Source organism: Arvicanthis niloticus, chromosome 11 (genome assembly GCF_011762505.2).
Source record: "Arvicanthis niloticus isolate mArvNil1 chromosome 11, mArvNil1.pat.X, whole genome shotgun sequence".
NCBI classification, from domain to species: Eukaryota; Metazoa; Chordata; class Mammalia; order Rodentia; family Muridae; genus Arvicanthis; species Arvicanthis niloticus.
The window spans coordinates 35,602,591-35,622,383 of NC_047668.1; positions in this window are offsets into that span (position 1 = coordinate 35,602,591).

Below are 19,793 nucleotides of genomic sequence, written 5' to 3' on the forward strand. Positions count from 1 at the left end.
CATATAATAGGAATACTATTTTGTGATTTCTTGAGATCTTCAAGGAAAATACTCTGTTGATTTAAGAATGTCTCATTCAGCATAACAAAAAGCCTTAGAGGCAAAACCTTTTCATAACAAGCTTGCTCCTCATCGTCTTTCCTAAACTGTCCATTGTCAGGTGCTGTGCTTCCAGCAGATTTAAAGACAATGAATTATTTATACAGGTGGCTGCTGAAAATGAAACACCCTTTCGAAAGGAAACAAAAGACAAAAAGAAAGAAAGAGAAGAAAATTTAAAGAGTACAGTGGATTCTTATGTTCAAATAACATGGGGTTATTCTTTTTTTTCCATGACTTTCCATATTATACATAAAAAGAAGAGTCTTCAGAATGCCTGAGAGACACAGAATTCTCAAAAGTTTTCTAGCCTAAAAGAATAATGAAGAACTATTGTGGTGCACATGCAAGATGGATAAAATTACAAATTGTAGAAGCATTTTATTTGAGTAATTTTAAACTAATAACCCACATTAATTGCTATAGTTGTTTTGTTTTGTTTTGTTTCAGAAAGTGAGCTTTTGAAATTAAAGTAACTACTACTATTTAGTTGTTTTTCATGGAGGAAAATGGCACCTGTCCATGTTGCAAAGTCCACATATTCCCGACTTCCATGCGAGCATCTAGAAATTGCAGACTAGCTATACCTGGAGAAACTATGTTTAAAACTGAGTTCACCATTTCCTCACACAAAGCAGACCCATCTACAGCTTCCTCCCCCAGCATCTATAGACAACCAGTATCTCAGCTTCCAAGAAGAAAGAGTCTCCTTTACAGGATGAGTCTTGTATGGCTCAGTAGAGAACACAGTCTGCAGATGGTTCTGTCTACAGGGGTGCCATTAGTATAGGTGCCATCAATAGTAAGTATGACTAGCAGAGAACATTATCCACCAACAGGATCTAAGAGACCAGGCTATGGCACACCACACTGTAATTGCACTGCTATATAGGATGCTTTTGAGATACCTGTGGGAGCAAATAATCTAGAGGTACTAACACAAAGGTAAAGAAGTTCTTTCTTCTCACAGCCACAATCACAGAAGGATCGAGCCTGAGAACTTTTACCCACATCATGGGAAGTAACATGCAGAGAAACACACATGTGGCACCTTCAAGAACATAGTCCAGGATCTCTGACACCTGGGATGATTTTAATACCATTTTCCATTGCTCAGGTTAAACATTTAAATTAATCATTAATCTTTGTTATCTGTTATATCTTAAATCTAATCCTTAAGAAATTCCCACTGGCTTTACTTTCAAAACATAACCAAGGTGCAGTGTTCATGGTTTATTTTAGCCACCTTGACCTGGAGTACAGAATGCTCACAGGGCTCCATGACTTGTTTTTAGTCCCACCTTTGTCCTTTGCAGCTCCTTAGCTTAATGGCGGACATAAAGCTGTGTCATATGTTACATCTCTGCTTAAACTTGTTTAGAAGCTCAGAGATCCCTTGTGATAAAACTGCTGCTGTCTTCTAGCTCCCTGGGAGCTCTCTTAGCAATACATATCCTTATGTCCTCCATGCTCTCCTCCAGACTTACTCTTCTATGGCCAGTTACTTTTTCCTGGTCTCTCTCCTAGGCAGGTGCCTACCCCAGAGCTTTGCAATGTCTGCTTCCCTTATCCAGACTCCTCTTTCTCAACACTATTTCATCAGAACCTTGACTTGGATGTTACTTTCCCCAAAAGTGGCTGGATCAAGCTAATTAGGATAGTACCCTGCCTTATACCCTTTTTTCATGTCCCTTTTCTCCATTTATCTTAAACGTGCATGTGTGAATGCATATGCGCACGCACGCACGCACGCACGCACACACACAAAAGCAAAAACTCCAGCACAAGTCCATTTGGTATATACCATTCAACTTTTTACCATATGTGTTTGTTGTTTATTACCATTTCAGTCAATAGAAAAAAATTCACAAGACATGTTATGTTGTCTGTTTTTATGCCATGACGAATATTGGAGATCTGGAAAATGGTGCTCAATAAATATTTAATGAGTAAACAAAAAAATTTAAATAAAACACAAGCAATATCAATCTCTCAACTTAATGCAAATAAAGCAAATGAAACTATCATTTCTAGCAAATGTTTCCCTGTCCTATTCTACTTTGGCTACCCGGAGAAAGCTATGAATGTTTACATAACCACGCCATGGATGCAGGAGACAAAATGCATGTTTTAAAGCTGTTGCTTCTGAGTCCCCATATACAGTGTGTGTACCTTAAGAACTCTCTAAAGATAATGTGCAATAAAATGGTGGTTTCCTTCTTCTTATGCCCACCCCAAGCTAGACCAGCTAGCCTTTCTGCTCCACAGAAAGGCAAACCTATTTATTACTGGTATAATTCAACCTGATTAGAGGTCTATCTGGATGCCAAAATGACATGTATTCTTAAATAAGCAATGTGCACAAAACACTCCCACCACACCATATGCTTGGAACATGCCTGCTCCTCATACATATGGATTATTGGGGTGTCCTATTTCCACATTCAACTATTAAGCATTTTCCATGACATGCCAGAGCATATAAAAATGCACTATACATTGCAAAGTTCTCATTTCAAAAGCTTAACCCTAGTAAACACTTCTTATTTCACCCCAGGTGGAGGACATAATTTACTTTCAATGGGAAAGAGTCCTACTCCCCAACTCTCACTCCTGCACTGGATACCATGGTGACGGCTCTTGGGCAGCTCCCTTAGGTGCCAAGCTATTGCACCAAATCTGAGTAGAACAGTATAAGTGGAAGTCTGGAGAGATGGCTCAGTGGTTAAGAACAGGGGCTCCTCTTCCAGAGGACTCTGGTTCAATTCCCAGCACCCACATGAGAGACCACAGCTGTCTGTAACTCTAGATTCAACACCAAATGCACATAAAATAAAAATAAATAAATCATAAAAAGAAGAGTATAACTGTGCCTGTGAGGCATCTTTGAGAAACAAGTCCGGTTGATCCTCAGATTCTGGCTTTGGCTTTGAATAATTTTACTCATTTTCAATTCAGTCTCATGAAAACCAACATGTGATCTTGTCCCATCTTGTGCTGAGTCTTACTCATATGCCTTCCTTGCTTCTGTCACAGTCCAAAGTTGGCTTGTGACACCTAGAGACGACCTTGCAAACCCCACTCATATGAGATACTCCATGATGGGCATATTTGGCCAACTGATCCCAGTTCTCCTGGGGCTCGTGGCTTAATTCTCAGTAGAAGACCTTGTCATACCTTTCCCAGGTTAGCTAAGTACAGGCTTCCTTAGAGACCTTTCCTTCCTCATGAATCAACCTGTCTGCCCCAGCAAGGCTCAATGTACCCTGGTGATAAAGAAGTCCTGATTTAGTTGTTGAAGATTTATAACACTTCTCCATGAAATTTGACAAAGGTTCTTGTAGGTTCAGAGATTCCATGAAGAAATGTAGACTAGTCACATGTGTGTTGGTCTTATCACAGGCCTTAGGTTTTGCACACTGTGAACTCTGAAGGTGCACATTTCCCTTCTTGTTGCTTTCACATATGTGCTCCCTCATTCAGACTCACTTTGGAAGAAATGGGGAGAAATTTAACCTACCTTATAAATAAGTAGTATATGTAAGTCTATTTATAGAGTCTGCCTAGCCCAGGGACTGGTAGTCGTTCCAATGACAGGACTGGGGACAGGTCACTGGAGTCATGATAACACTGAGATGAATGCTTGGAGAAGAATAAAGACAAGTATTACTATAAAATTTCACTTACCACAAGTATATATTATTTTTAAATAAAAAACCAAGGAAGGCTAAGAATTCTTGGGGTTTTGGTATATAGTTTGTGAAGTCCACAACACTTGTAGCAACAACCCCTTTTGACAGGAACCTTTTAATCAAGGCCTGTGTCTCCAAAGGAATGGTGTACCAAGGAGAAATGGGGAGTATTTCCTTGTGACCCATACAGTAAATGTCCAGTCCTGGGAGTGACAAGATGCTCCATATACTCTGGACCAGTGATCTTGGAATCAATCTGGATGACTCCATCCTCTATCTCTGTGACTAAGTTCTGTGGCCATGGATTCTCAGTCCCCAGTGTAACTCTGCAGTTTTCCACATGATCAGTACTTTGACTTTTCTTCTGGCTATTCTGTGAAGTCACTCAGTTTCCCAAAACAGAGAAATCCTCTTCTGCTTGGGTGTATTTTGGGAAAACCCTCATGAAGAGTTCCTCTCTGGAGTTCATTTGGCCCTTTGAAAGAGCGTGTGACTCAGAGTTTTCATAGAGGTGACAAATAGCACTTTAAGAAGAAAATGTTTATTTTGGCTCACTGAATTAGAGGGTTTGGGACAAGGACACTTGGTTTGTTAGTTTATGACCTGTATAGGTAAGGCAGAGCATCATGGTGGGAGCATGTGGTAGAGAAAAACAACTCTTGGCAGCCAGAAAGCAGAGAGAGGCAGACAGGTGTCAAAGACAAGGTGTCCTTCAAAGCTATGTCCCCCTACCCCCAGTGAACTACTTCTTCTAACCAGGCCCTGCTTTCCAAAGATTCAGCTCAATAGGTTAGTCATGAGATCCTGCTTTCATGGCCCATTCACCTCTCAATAGCACTACCAATCTGGGGACCTGTTCATCAATGTACCCACCAATGGGGTGGGGGTGTGAGTTCCAAGTGATAATAAAACTTCCATGGAGACAAGTGTAGCATGTGCAAAGTTCTTCAGTGGATTATGTCTATAGTGCTAACCAAAAAATTTTTTGATTTTCTTTTACCAGCCAGGCTGCAATAGCACATACCTTTGTTCCCAGTACTGGAGGCAGAGCTAGGTGGAGCTCTGAGTTCAGGACCAGCCTGGCCTATAGTGTAAGTTTCAGGACAACCAGGATTACACAAAGCAATGCAGAAACAGTGAGAATGTGAATACCAATAATACATAATTAAATGTTAATTACATTATGCTCTTTATATCATTGATTTTAGAGTACTTAGCAGTGCTCTGTTTTGTCCTTGGTAATACAGGGAGATGCTTAAAGAGTTTGAGTAGGAAGCAAGTTGTTCCTTTCTTTCTTCTAGATTCTTTGTGTATTCAGTGAGGAAAATGGTCATTAGCTCTCTTTGCTGGCTGGCTCTTTAGACATAAATGCAGTCTGCTTGGATCAACTGGCCAGAAAGCAGAGCAGTGGGCTCAGTTCACTCCCTCTCCTGTCCTTTATGAAAAATTCCACATCAATCTTCAAACAGCACCGAATCAGACATTGACACACCATGACTGTGGTGCTGATTGGGATAATAAATGCTCCTAACTGTGTGTGCACCATGGAGAATGGAACAGAGAAGGTACAACCTGGAATATAATACAAAGCCCATCTCTCTGTAGTTGGCACACAAGAACCTTATTGAAACAACATATACCTCTGTCTGGAGTGGGGAACAGGCTCACACCAGGTGAGGTCTTTTGTTCCCCATTTGGGCCTGTATTATTTGTGCCCAGATATGTGTTATTGTGCTCAGCTGATAAAGTATTTTTTAAATTAATTACTTCATGTAAGCAATGAAACTTTTATTTAAAACATGGCTCACACTTTCCACACATAGTAATAAAAAGACATCGTGGTGTGCACACTGCAAACACTGTTACTGCTGGATGCTTGGGAGCTGGGCTTCTGAGCACAGCACCACAGGTTACATGTTAGGACCAAGATATAGCATGAACATATGTTAGGACCAAGATATAGTATGAACTCTTCCTAATCCTTGCATTTAAAATATTTTCTATAATACTTGTGAAAAGTAACATCTTAAGCATATAATCTTAGACATAAAGAATGCATGTTATATTTGGGTAAAGTTATCTTTTGTAATAAAATGAAATGAAAAACCTCCTTTTTAGTGCAGAAAAAGAAAATGATTGTGTTTTGGGAGGATGCTACTCTATTTTTCATATTTTAGAGATACAATGTTTTTCTCAACTAAGAAATTTTGGGTTTACCAAAGTTCATTTCTGACTTTCCCCATGTGGGCTATAACCAAAACACAGAGTAGAAGAGATTGAGGGAGGAAGTTTAACACTTTGCTGCCTCTACATTCTTGAATCTTGGTGTGATTTTCAATGGTGTGCCTCAGATCACCCACAAAGAATGAAGTTATAGCCAATGATTGCTGAGGCCAGTCCACCCAACATAAACTAGACTACTACAGATACAGATAATACTCAATAATATATCACTGACAGTTCCCCAAATCAGTCAGTTACAGCCTTTACCTCTCTACTGTATGCATACCACGTATATACCTGTACAAACACATTCTTATGTATACATACATACTTGAATATGCAGGCACACACAGCATGCATATGTACAAACATACTTGCCTCCATAAGACCAGTATAGTTTTATTTGCCTGTCTCACATGTATGTCAAGGAGGGCAGAATGGTTTCCCATGCTGCCCCACACCTAACTCAATGAGAGTACAAATGAATGAAATTACCCAATCTGGTTATTTTAAATTTGGGTTCAGAAATGGATTCACAAGAAATGTCAATTTTTAACTAGGATCTTGTTGAACACATGGCAGACATGAGGTTTTCCCTCCTGGGCAGAATGGATGACATTTACCCCCAAGCTCTACTTCTTCAAGGTATCCCTCAAGGACAAAGGCACAGATGGGTCAGTGAGTTTTGGATCAGGATCTTACCCACACCTACACATCACTCTAAGTGCTGTAGCCTGCACAGGTTTGGAATATTCCAATTAGTCTTAAATGACAAAAGTTGCTGCATATCCAAAGAACAGAATGCTCTCCTGGGAGATGTGTGGAAACAGGTTTTACACATTATCCTGACAGACAGGAGAGGAAAGCAACAGTCACAGATCTTGCCAAAAACAACGTTTATAAAACTCCCTTTTAAAGAACCTCACCACTGGCCATGGTACTTGCTGCTCACTTGCATCCAGCCCCAGTATGAAAACATAAGGATGGAATGAAAAAGAAGTATTAGATAATCTTTTTCCTTAGCTGCATAGGTAGAGTATCAGTCTAACAGCTGAAGTATCTCAGTACCCAGCACTGGAAGTACACAGATTCTTGCATTAACTTCTCAACATAGTCTCCTTTCTGCTTTTTCTTTCTTTCTTTAAGATTATCTAGATTAAAATTTCAGTCTTATGCATTTCTTTGATCTCATCTTCCATGATAACTTTCAAACCTGTTCAAGCACGTGTCACAGACATAAACAAATGCATTTGCAGAAAAAATAAGTAAAACCAAACTCTGAAAATTTCCTGAGTTTCATGGAAAATTTTAACTCTTTGTTTTAAAATTTTCCAGTTTAGAGATTGTCTTGTAAGACATTTACTGGAAGGCAGTATACAATTGTGGAGGTGTTACATTTTCCTAAGCCTTGAATCTTTATGGTTATAGTTATAGTGATAGATTGATCAATCAACTGACTAGAGTTAGCTTTACTGTTTTGTGTTTTTTACTATTCATAGAAGTGTTAACACCTTGAGGTTGTAATCAGGGTCTTCTGTTGTACTTGTAGACTTTGACTGTGTGTTGATCAAGCATTCCCAGGCTGCAGGAAGCTGATGGGTTTTACTTCCTACTCAAGTAAACATATGCCATTTTTCCATGTGATTCTGGTATGCAAGGTAGTAGCAGGTGGCTCTACCCTAACACAAAGCACATCTTTGCTGCGTGAACTTCCAGCTTAGGTCAGAAGACAGTAATGTCTGAGCAAACAGGAGGCTTCTGTTCAGTAACAGAACAGAATGGGTAAACTCTGGAAGGAAACAGTATTTGTATTAGGACAATATTCCAAGACTACTTCCATTTATTGGCTGCAGTTAACCAGACCTCTATGTTGCTTCAAAAATAAATTAGCCTTCAAGTTGGGAAAAGGCTGGGGTTCAGAAAGGACAGAACCAAGCTGCCACTCAAGGGATGTTAGATCAATGTCTCTTCTAGTGGCATCTGTTCTGGTGACTATCTAGAGATATAGAGCCTACCGAATTTCTCTTGATTATTTTCTGTGGAAATGGTGTCTATAACATACTGTCTGATCACTGAATGTGGACACTGTTTTTGACATTTCTTGTGTTCGTCATCTGTGAATTTCATAGTGTTCATGACATCTCATCTGGTTATATCTACTAGGTACTCCTAGTTGCTTTCTGTGAATATGGACACTAGCAGGATACTTATTCTGCTACATTGTATTTCCGGTGTAGCTGTGTGATCAGGCAGTAGAAGAAGAAGTGGAGCTGGGAGAGAAAGAGAGGAAAGGAAGGAGAAGAAAGGGGCTATCAGTCATAGAGAAACATGAATGGGTCAAAAGCTGTCCTGGGTAGCAACTTCTATCAAAAGTTTAGATATTGGGTAACAACTCTAATTGTGTGGGCATCTTGTTGACTGATCATTTCTAAATATATAAATCCTTTAGATAATCATTAAGCTTTAAGAGTCTCATTTCTACCGGGTACTGCAAGGATGGTAGATATTGTCTGGGGTTCAGCCTATCTTTATAGATACAGTGTGGGGGATTGGCAGAGCCATCCGCAATGCTAGAGTCTCGTGGGTGCCAGGGCCTGTGCATCTAGCTAGCCAGAGCCTTGGTCAGAGCTGAGGAGCAGCAGGAACAATCTGGACCAGGCGCCATTTTCTAAATATCACACTTACATGAACGCCATAGTTTCTGTCTTGGTTACTATGTGGAAACATAAAACCCATAGTGTTTCTCATGGTTAGTGCTCTGGAATAGCATCCATAGCATCTGCTTTAACAGCACAGGCCTCTCAGGAATTATGAAATCAACACCTTTGGTGGAAGACAGCGCTGTGTTCACCGAGGTTAACAACTAAAATATCCCTCTCCTTGGTTCTAAGGTCTCCTCCACTACTTATCTACCTATGTTTTCTCCTAGGAATCTCAAAATCTCAGACCACTGTATCTCTCATTCTACCCTTGCTCCTCTGTGTTTTCCAAATGGTGAAGCCTAAACTTTGCATAGTGCCCTTCCCACTAAGCAGCCATACAGGTCTACATCATGACCTTTCTAGTCAAACTTCTTCATTATTACCCTCTCACTGTCTTCTCACCACAAAACACCAGAGAAGATCTTCCACCACTGGGTCTGGTTTTCCTTCTGTTTTGGCTTCCCACGTTCCTCAAACATAAGTCAAGAACCCCCACTGCATGTGACATTAGAAGCTAGTCAGCTCTTGTTCTCTACTTTTGTCTTCCCTCACCTCCCCAGGTCACTGAGCTCCACAGTCTGTCTCTTGCCTTGCTCTGCCTACCATGGAGGTGTTCTTTCAGTTCTTAATCTTTATAAAGATCTTAATCACACTAAATCCTAGAAACAAGAGGATCTTCCACCATTAGGTTTGTTCTTCCTTCTGTTCTGTCTTCACACTTACCTCAAAGTTTCTCTTCTATGTCCAAGTATTCAGAAAATACGTGTGTTACAGTGTGAGAACATGTTCATCTGCAATCTCATTCAGAGCCTTGTCACTGTGCAGCACATAGTCCTGGTGGTGTTAGAAGCACAGATGTCACTTTCCAAAAGGTTCACCCAACCTCTTTCTGCCCTCTTTTAGCCCAGTGAACTTAGGGGACTTATTACCCCAAAATCCATTCCCTTATCACTTAAAAAAAAATGAATTAACAAAAAGAAGTTCTAATATCTTAGAGGCTATTACTACATCCATATCAAGACAAAAATAACAAAAGAACAACTACAGCTTGAGAGTACCTTCTCTTCTCTGATTTAGAAGCTCCTTCTACCCTGCTTGGTTTATATCTGCCTGTTTCATATGCAAAAGTTCAGGGTTCACCATTTGGAGAATACAGAGGAGCATGGGTAGAATGAGAGATTCGGTATCTTTAAAGAGAGTTATTCATGAGGCAATGCCCTAGAAACTGTGGAAATATAATTAATTCCAAATTTTTAATGTGGGCTGCAAATTGATTCTTATTAGAAGCCTTATTTTCTCCATGAGGAATTTTTTTGAATTAAATACTTCACAATTCAGACATAATTATCAGGAGCCCAAGTCCAAGCCAGGGAAGGCTCTGTGGTTTGGGGTTTTCTGACACAGTCTGTGGAAGATTTGATGCATACTGGTGGGTGTAATGAAGTCAAAGACAATTCCCTTAGCGTTATACAAAACATCAAGCAATAGGAAAAAGATAAATGAGACAGATTATTGACAGGAGATAAAAAAACATTGATATTAAATTTTGAAGAAATGAAATATAGAGTGCCTTTAGAATGAAGAATTAAAGTCAGTAGAGAAATAATTAGAATGATCTCCTCGTGGGTCCATGGTTTTTTGTTCTAATGTTTCAGTGACTATTTTTGAACTCTAACAAAATATGATGTTGCCCTACTGTCTTTGCCTTGTGATAAAGACTCGACAGTGATTTCTTATATAGCAGTATCTAGTAGGAGCAAAGAGAACAGGATAATTTTTTTAAAGTTTTATTTTATTCACTGTGTAGTCTATATTATGTGATAACTACTTTTATCTTTTTTAAAAATAATTTTATTACATCTTTATTATTTATTCATTAACTACTTACTGAGGGTGGGGATTGCTTGGTTATGGAGATCAGAGGACAACTTGCTGGAGTTAGTTGGCCTCCTTCATCCCCATGTAGGGCCCAGGAATTAAATTCAAGTTGTCAGGCTCGGCAGCACATGTTTTACCTTCTGAGACTTCTCATAAACTCAAACTCTTTCATTATAAAATGAAATCAAAAGTCTTCAAAACTTAGAAAGGCATACTGAATAGAGGAGACTTTAGCACAAACTGATATTTTTAAAATCTATTATTTTATCATTCTGCAGAACTATTCTGCAAGTGTGTCCTTTTCTGGACAGTAATTTATCTGTAGATGAAAAGAGGCAATTCTTGCCTAGTAAAACCCCAATTCTTAACTTTTGTAAAGCGATCCTAGTTCTGGGAAACATCTCCTTTGAGGCAAGAATTAAAAGACCACCATAAGATGATCATGAGATTATAACAATGCCTAACCCTAAATAAACACTGAGATACTTCTGATCAGGGTTGGGCTTCTTTCAAACTTAACTAGAAGCTACAGCTGCTTGCTAATTAAATACATTTTATCCCTGAGGGCTGAGGATTTCTCATTGGGGAAGATTGAGTCCTGCCCCAACATATAGAGACCCTCCATGCCAGGCTCTTGTTCTGATAAGGATGTTCAAAGCCCTGGGGAGAAGGGGAAGTCAAAGTACTCTCTAGTGGTATTTCAGGCATTTCCTCTTGAAAGGCTTTCCAACTTCCTGAACAAATGACCTCTAGCCCAGACTTGTGGAAATAAAGACAAACTCACAGAGGAACCTGCAAGTAAGGTAAGTTCAGAGACTGGCCCTCAAGTCCTAATCTGGCCCACCCCAGAGGTAGAAGAGGACTCTGGTCATGTCCTAGAGGGGGCTTTCTAACAAAGGTCATGTGGCTTGGGGAAAAGTTTTCTCAGAAAGGCCTGTCAAAGTGGCCTTAGACCTTTCAGGAGGCTTTCCTAGAAGATGACCAAGTCAGTGTTGTATGGCATATTTACTGTCTGCATAGTGAGTTCTAGTCCAGCTTAGGCTAAAAGCAAAACTCTGTCAGTCACACACAATACCAATTTAACTGTTCTATAAATAAGTCTACTTTTTTTCTAAAATACTTTTTAGAAAATGTTTTTTATTTTCAATTAGCAGTTGGAAATGCTATAAAAATGCTATTGCTTTAAGTTCCGGATTCCCCCCCCCTTTTTTTCTCAAAACACTTTATCAGTATTTGTATAAACATATATACTTATACATGTATAATATATGCATACATATATTAACAATAATTAAATAATAAGATGTATTTGAAAATTATAGGGGGTTGGGAGGAGTGGAAGGAAGTAGAGAAAGAGAAAAATTATGTAAATACAGTGCTCATATATGAAATTCTCAAAATGGAATTCAATTTTTTAAAAATGTTCAACAGATTAACTTACATTTTACAATATGAAAATAAATATGACCTAATTATGTTGAAGGACATTTTAATTCACTACAAACTTTTTAAAATGAAATCAATAAAAATTATTTTATCCAGCATACTAACGAAAACCACAATAACATTTTATAATTCAAAGTATTTCTGAGAACAAGAAAATGGATTGTCAGAAGCTAAGTCAGCAGATCCAGGGGGACACTGTGTGTTATTTCTTTTTTTTCTTTTTTTTATTAATATCAAATCATAATTTTTACTTTTTAACACAGGGGTTATAAACATGAAAATACAGGATGTGGGAAGGGGGATGACACAGGAGCATAAGTGTTCAGGGGGAGTACAGATACCTTTCAGAACAGGGTATCAGCTGGGTGAAGGTTCAGGGGTCAGGTCACTATGACTCTGTCTATGATTCACTTGTCCTTATCTAATTTGGTACTATCTGCCAAAGGCTGCCTATTTACAAGGTCCATGACTACTCAGGCTGGTAGATTTCCATAAAAGCTGCCTGTTTACAATAGTTTATAGACATCTGTTTCAGTGTTTTTCCATAGAGACCCAAGACTTTGTGTTAGCAGGCATGTATGTCAGGCCTATTGCTGATTTTAGGCTTATGGCTGATTTTAGACTTTCAGTGTATAAGCAGGGCTGCCCCTGACATCTCCTCCCTTCTCCAAGTATAGAAGGGCTATGGCAATTCTAATCTTGCCAAGGCGGGGATAGAGGTCTGATCTCCAGTAATTAAAGGGGACCTTGTAATGGCTCCAGTCCTCCTGTTGTTGTCCAGTGAGGCATGAGGGCCATACCCGTCCCAATGTCTTTTTCCTGGAGAGGGGATACTTTTGACATCAGCCCCTATGCAGTCAGGCTTGTCCCTCAGGGAACCCAGAAACATATTTTTAACTTTTGTTTATATTCCCTTGCAGTGCTTAGCCTCACAGCCTAAGCAAGAATTCAGATCTCCAGACAGAGGAGTTTCTGGGTGGTCCCTCACTGCTTGGTCTAGGGGCAGAAGTCCCCTCTTTTAGGTTGGGTGGAGATGGAACTTGGGAGCACCCTGGATAGAGTAACACCCTCATCTATCGTCTTGTGGTCCTCCATAGCTAACTTATGATAATGTATCTGAATAGATTTTGCTAACAGATTATCTATCTGTTGTTTCACAAAGTTAGTCAGCCTCTTTAAGGCCCAGGGACTAAAGGAAATAAGCAAAAATAACCTAATTAATGGTCCCAAGATGGAAGGAAGTAGGGTTAACAATCATGGAGAGGTTGAAGACCAATTCTTCTATAAGCTCTCATTTTTCTCTTTCTCTCTCTGTCTTTTCTCAAGACCTTCTCTGGCCTTTTTCATGTTCTCTTTAATCATCCCTGTTTTGTCTATGTAAAAGCAGCATTCTTCTTTAAGGGCTGTACACAGTCTAGAGCTGTACACAATCTTTTCAATTGTAAAAGAGAAAATCAAGTCCAATAAAATCCTTTGCAATTTGGGGGGATTGCATCAGACAGCGAAACGAGGGATTTCTTCAGATTAGTGATGTCAGTCTATAGCTGTTTGATGTCCTTGTCAATGGCCCATTGGAGGTCTGAGTAGTATAAGTCCAGAAGCCAGCATCAGGATTAGAACTCCTAACAGCAGACATCACCAGTGATTAATTTTTTTATCTGGAAAGGAAAAAGGAAGGGAATTCTCAGGGAAATTTTTCTTCCCCGGATGTCAGTTGTTATTCATCTTATTTATAATTGGGCCTGGTTTTGTGGGGGTATCTATTTAGTTCATTAATCTTTTTGGTGGCCATTTAGCTGTGCCTTCTGTGGTATCAAACATGCATATCAATCCTCGGCCCCTTGTAGGAACTGGGTCCTGGCCATTCCATTTAAGAGTAAAAGGGTCCTTCCACATAGTTGTGGCTTAGTTTTTATTGGTCTCAGCGATGCCAGAGGCAATCAGCAGCAGATTTGCCATGAACTTTCAGTTTTAGAAAGTTAAGAGTAAACAAGGCATGCCCCTTCCACCCTCAGAGAGTCATGAAGACACTATTAAATAAATATAATTCTTTATTAATAATTTCTTTTATCAAAGGACTATTATAAAACAGCCAACAATTAATCAATCTATATCAATCTATATAATATATGAATTAATGAGAGCTTCTTCTACTTTTTGTAAAATTACTCCTCTTTTGTCAATTAATTGTTGAGAGAAATTAGGATTTGCATCTCTCTTGAGAATATTAAACAGAGACATAAATTCTTTTGTGAAGAGCTTAAAATAAGATCTTAGCCAATAAGCATCTCCTGGAAACCTTTGAAAATCGTTTGAAATAAGTAAACTATCTTTTTTTTTCCAGACCCATTATCTGTTATTTTTTTTATTGGATATTTTACGTATTTACCTTTCTCTGTTATCTCCTGTTCCTTTCTCCCCTCAAAACCCTTTATCTCATATCCCCTCTTCCAATTTTTATGAAGTTGTGCTCCCATCATTCTCCCAATCCCATCTCCCTGCTCTCACATTCCCCAACACTAGGGATCCAAACTTTTGGGGACCATGGCCCTCCACTTCCACTGTTGTCTAACGAGGCCACCCTCAGTCACCTATATAAGTGGAGCCATGAGTCCCTCCCTTTCTATTCTCAGGCTGGAGTTTTAGCTTCTGGGAGCTCTGGTTGAGTATTTTGCTTCACCTTCTAAAATAAAACCAAAGCATTCACATGTGTCTATGCATTGTGTCTTAGGTATTGTGAGCTTTTGGGCTAATATCCACTTCTCAGTGAGTGCATACCATATGTGTTCTTTTGTGATTGGGTTACCTCACTCAGGATGATATTCTCAAGCTCCATCCATTTGCCTAAGAATTTCATGAACTCATTGTTTTTAATAGCTGAGTAGTACTCCATTGTGTAAATATACCACATTTTCTGTAACCATTCCTCTGTTGAAGGACATCTGGGTTCTTTCCAACTTCTGGATATTATAAATAAAGCTGCTATGAACATAGTGGAACATGTGTCCCTGTTGTATGTTGAAACATCTTTTGGGTATATGCCCAGGAGTGGTATAGTTGGGTCCTCAGGTAATACTATGTTCAATTTTCTGAGGTACCGCCAGACTGATTTCCATAGTGGTTGTACCAGCTTACAATCCCACCAACAATGGAGGAGTGTTCCTCTTTCTTCACATCCTCGCCAGCATCTGCTGTCACCTGTGTTTTCAATCTTAGCCATTCTGACTGGTGTGAGGTGGAATCTCAGTGTTGTTTTCATTTGCATTTCCCTGATGACTAGGGATGTTGAACACTTTTTTAGGTACTTCTCAACCATTCCAGATTCCTCAGTTGAGAATTCTTTGTTCAGCTCTGTACCCCATTTTTAATAGGGTTATTTGATAGTCTAGAGTCTAATTTCTTCAGTTCTTTGTATACCTTGGATATTAGCCCTCTATCAGTTGTAGAATTGGTAAAGATCTTTTCCCACTCCGTTGGTTGCTGCTTTGTCCTATTGACAGTGTCCTTTACAGAAGCTTTGCAGTTTTATGAGGTCACATTTGTCAATTATTGAACCTAGAACGCAAGCCATTGGTGTTCTGTTCAGGAACTTGTCTCCTATGCCCATGTGTTCGAGGCTTTTTCCCTATTTTCTCTTCTGTTAATTTCAGTGTAGCTGGTTTTATGTGGAGGTCCTTGATCCACTTGGAGTTGAGCTTTGTACAAGGAGATAAGTATGGATCAATTTGCATTCTTCTACATGTTGACCTCCAGTTGGACCAGCACCATTTGTTGAAAATGCTGTCTTTTTCCACTGGATGGTTTTAGCTCCTTTGTCAAAGATCAAGTGACCAAAGGTGTGTGGGTTCATTTCTGCGTTTTCAATTCTATTCCATTGATCATCCTGCCTGTCTCTGTTCCAATACCATGCAGTTTTTAACACTATTGCTTTGTAGTATAGCTTGAAATCAGGGATGGTAATTCCCCCAGAATTTCTTTTATTGTTGAGAGTAGTTTTCACTATCCTGGGTTTTTTGTTATTCCAAATAAATTTTAGAATTGCTCTTTCTATCTCTGTGAAGAATTGAGTAGGGATTTTGATGGGCATTGCATTAAATCTGTAGATGCTTTTGGCAAGATGGCCATTTTTACTATATTAATCCTGCCAATCCATGAGCATGGGAGGTCTTTCCATTTTCTGAGATCTGTTTTGATTTCTTTCTTCGGGGCTTGAAGTTTTTGTCATACAGGTCTTTTACTTGCTTGGTTAGATTCACACCAAGGTATTTTATATTATTTGAGACTATAGTGAAGGGTGTCACTTTCATAATTTCTTTCTCAGCCAGTTTATCTTTTGAGTTGAGGAAGGCTACTGATTTGTTTGAATTAATTTTACAGCCAGCCACTTTACTCAAGTTGTTTATTAGGTTTAGGAGTTCTCTGATGGAAGTTTTGGGGTCACTTAAATATTCTATCATATCATCTGTAAATAGTGAAATTTTGACTTCTTCCTTTCCAATTTGGATCCCTTTGACCTCCTTTTGTTGCCTAATTGCTCTGGCTAGGACTTCCAGTACTATATTGAATAGGTAGGGGGAGAGTGGGCAGCCTTGTCTAGTCACTGAATTTAGTGGAATTGCTTCAAGTTTCTCTCCATTTAGTTTGATGTTGGCTACTGGTTTTCTGTATATTGCTTTCACAATGTTTAGATATGGACCTTGAATTCCTGATCTTTCCAAAACTTTTATCATGAAGGGGTGCTGAATTTTGTCAAATGCTTTCTCAGCATCTAGTGAGATGATCATGTGGTTTTTTTCATTGAGTTTATTAATATAGTGGATTTCATTGATGGACTTCCGTATATTGAACCAACCCTGCATTCCTGGAATAAAGCCTACTTGATCATGATGGATAATTGTTTTAATGTGTTGTTGGATTCGGTTTGCAGGAATTTTATTGAGTATTTTTGCATCAATATTCATTAGGGAGATTGGTCTGAAGTTCTCTTTCTTTGTTGGGTCTTTGTGTGGTTTAGGTATGAGCGTGATTGTGGCTTCATAGAATGAATTGGGTAGTGTTCCTTCTGTTTCTACTTTGTGGAACACTTTGAAAAGTGTTGGTAAAGGTCTTCCTGGAAGTTCTGATAGAATTCTGCACTGAAACCATCTGGTCTCAGACTTTTTTTGGTGGGTAGACTTTTAATAACTGCTTCTATTTATTTCAGGGTTATGGGACTGTTTAGATGGTTTATCTGCTCCTGATTTAACATTGGTAAGTGGTACTTGTCTAGAAAATTTTCCATTTCATCCAGATTATCCAATTTTGTTGAGTATAGGTCTTTGTAGTAAGATCTGATGATTTTTTGGATTTCCTCGGGTTCTGTTGTTATGTCCCCCTTTTCAGTTCTAATTTTATTAATTTGAATACTGTTTCTCTGCCCTCTGATTAGTCTGGCTAAGGGTTTATCTATCTTGTTGATTTTCTCAAAGAACCAGCTCCTGGTTTTATTGATTCTTTGTATAGTTCTTTTTGTTTCTATTGGGTTGATTTGAGCCCTGAGTTTAATTATTTCCTCTCATCTACTCCTCTCGGGTGTATTTGCTTCTTTTTGTTCTAGAGCTTTCAGGTCTGTTGTCAAACTGCTAGTGTATGTCCTCTCCACTTTCTTTTTGTAAGCACTTAGAGCTATGAGTTTTCCTCTTAGCACTGCTTTCATTGTGTACCATAGGTTTTGGTATGATGTGTCTTTATTTTCATTAAATTCTAAAAAGTCTTTAATTTCTTTCCTTATTTCTTTCCTGACCACATTATCATTGAGTAGAGTATTGTTCAATTTCCATGTGAGTGTGGGCTTTCCCTTGTCTTTGTCATTATTGAAAACCAGCCTTAGACCATGGTGATCTGATAGGATGCAGGGGATTATTTCAATTTTTTTATATCTGTTGAGGCCTATTTTGTGAACAATTATATGGTCTATTTTGGAGAAGGTACCATGAGGTGCTGAGAAAAAGGTATATTCTTTTGTTTTAGGGTAAAATGTTCTATAAATGTCTGTTAAGTCCATTTGGTTCATAACTTCTGTTAGTTTCACTGTATCTCTGTTTAATTTCTGTTTCCTTGATCTATCCATTGCTGAGAGTGGGGTGTTGAAGTCTCCCACTATTATTGTGTGAGGTGCAATGTGTGCTTTGAGCTTTAGTAAGGTTTCTTTTATGAAAGTGGGTGCTCTTTTATTTGGTGCATAGATGTTCAGTATTGAGAGTTCATGTTGGTTGACTTTTCCTTTAACGAGTATGAAATGTCCTTCCTTATTTTTTTGATAGCTTTAAGTTGGAAGTTGATTTTATTCGATATTAGAATGGCTACTCCAGCTTGTTTCTTAGGACCGTTTGCTTGAAAAATTGTTTTCCAGCCTATTACTCTAAGGTAGTGTCTTTCTTTGTTACTGAGGTGGGTTTCCTGTATGCAGCAAAATGCTGGGTCCTGTTTGTGTATCCAGCCCATTAGCCTATGTCTTTTTATTGGGGAATTGAGTCCATTGATGTTAAGAGATATTAAGGAGAGGAGATTGTTGCTTCCTGTTATTTTTGTTAACAGTGGAGGTGTTGTTTGTGAGGTTATCTTCTTTTGGGTTTGTTGAAAGAGGCTTACTATCTTGCTCTTTCTGGGGTATAATTGCCCTCCTTGTATTAGTGCTTTCCTGCTATTATTTTTTGTAGTGCTGGGTTTGTGGAAAGATATTTTGTAAATTTGGTTTTGTCATGAAATATCTTAGTTTCTCCATCTATGGTAATTGAGAGTTTTGCTGGGTATAGTATCCTGGACTGGCATTTATGTTCTCTTAGGGTCTGTATGACATCTGTCCAGGATCTTCTAGCTTTTATAATCTCTGGTGAGAAGTCTGGTGTAATTCTGATAGGTCTGCCTTTATATGTTACTTGGCCTTTTCCCCTTACTGCTTTTTAAAATTCTTTCTTTGTTTTGTGCATTTTGTGCTTTGATTATTATGTGACAGGAGGTATTTTTTTCTGGTCTAGTCTATTTGGAGTTCTGTAGGCTTCTTGTATGATTATGGGCAACTCATTCTTTAGATTAGGGAAGCTTTCTTCTATAATTTTGTTGAAGATATTGGCCCTTTAAGATGGGAATCCTCACTTTCTTCTATGCCTATTATCCTTAGGTTTGGTCTTCTCATTGTGTCCTGAATTTCCTGGATGTTTTGTGTTAAGAACTTTTTGCATTTTGTGTTTTCTTTGACAGTTGTGTTAATATTTTCTATGGTATCTTCTGTACCTGAGATTCTTTCTTCTATCTCTTGTATTCTATTGGTGATGCTTGTATCTATGACTCCTGATTTCTTTCCCAGGTTTTCTATATCCCTGGTAGTCTCCCTTTGTAATTTCTTGATTGTCTCTACTTCCATTTTTATGTCCTGGATGGTTTTGTTCAATTCCTTCACCTGTTTGTTTGTGTTCTCTTGTAATTCTTTAAGGGTTTTTTGTGTTTCCTCTTTAAGGGCTTTCACCTGTTTATCTGTGTTCTCAATTTCTTTGAGGGTGTTATTTATGTCCTTCTTAAAGTTTTCTATCATCATCATTAGAATTGATTTTAGATCTGACTCTTGCTTTCCTGGTGATATGGGGAATTCAGGACTTTCTTTCTTTTTTTTTTTTTTTTTTTTTTTTTTTTTTTTTTTTTTTTGGTTTTTTGAGACAGGGTTTCTCTGTATAGCCCTGGCTGTCCTGGTCACTCTGTAGACCAGGCTGGCCTCGAA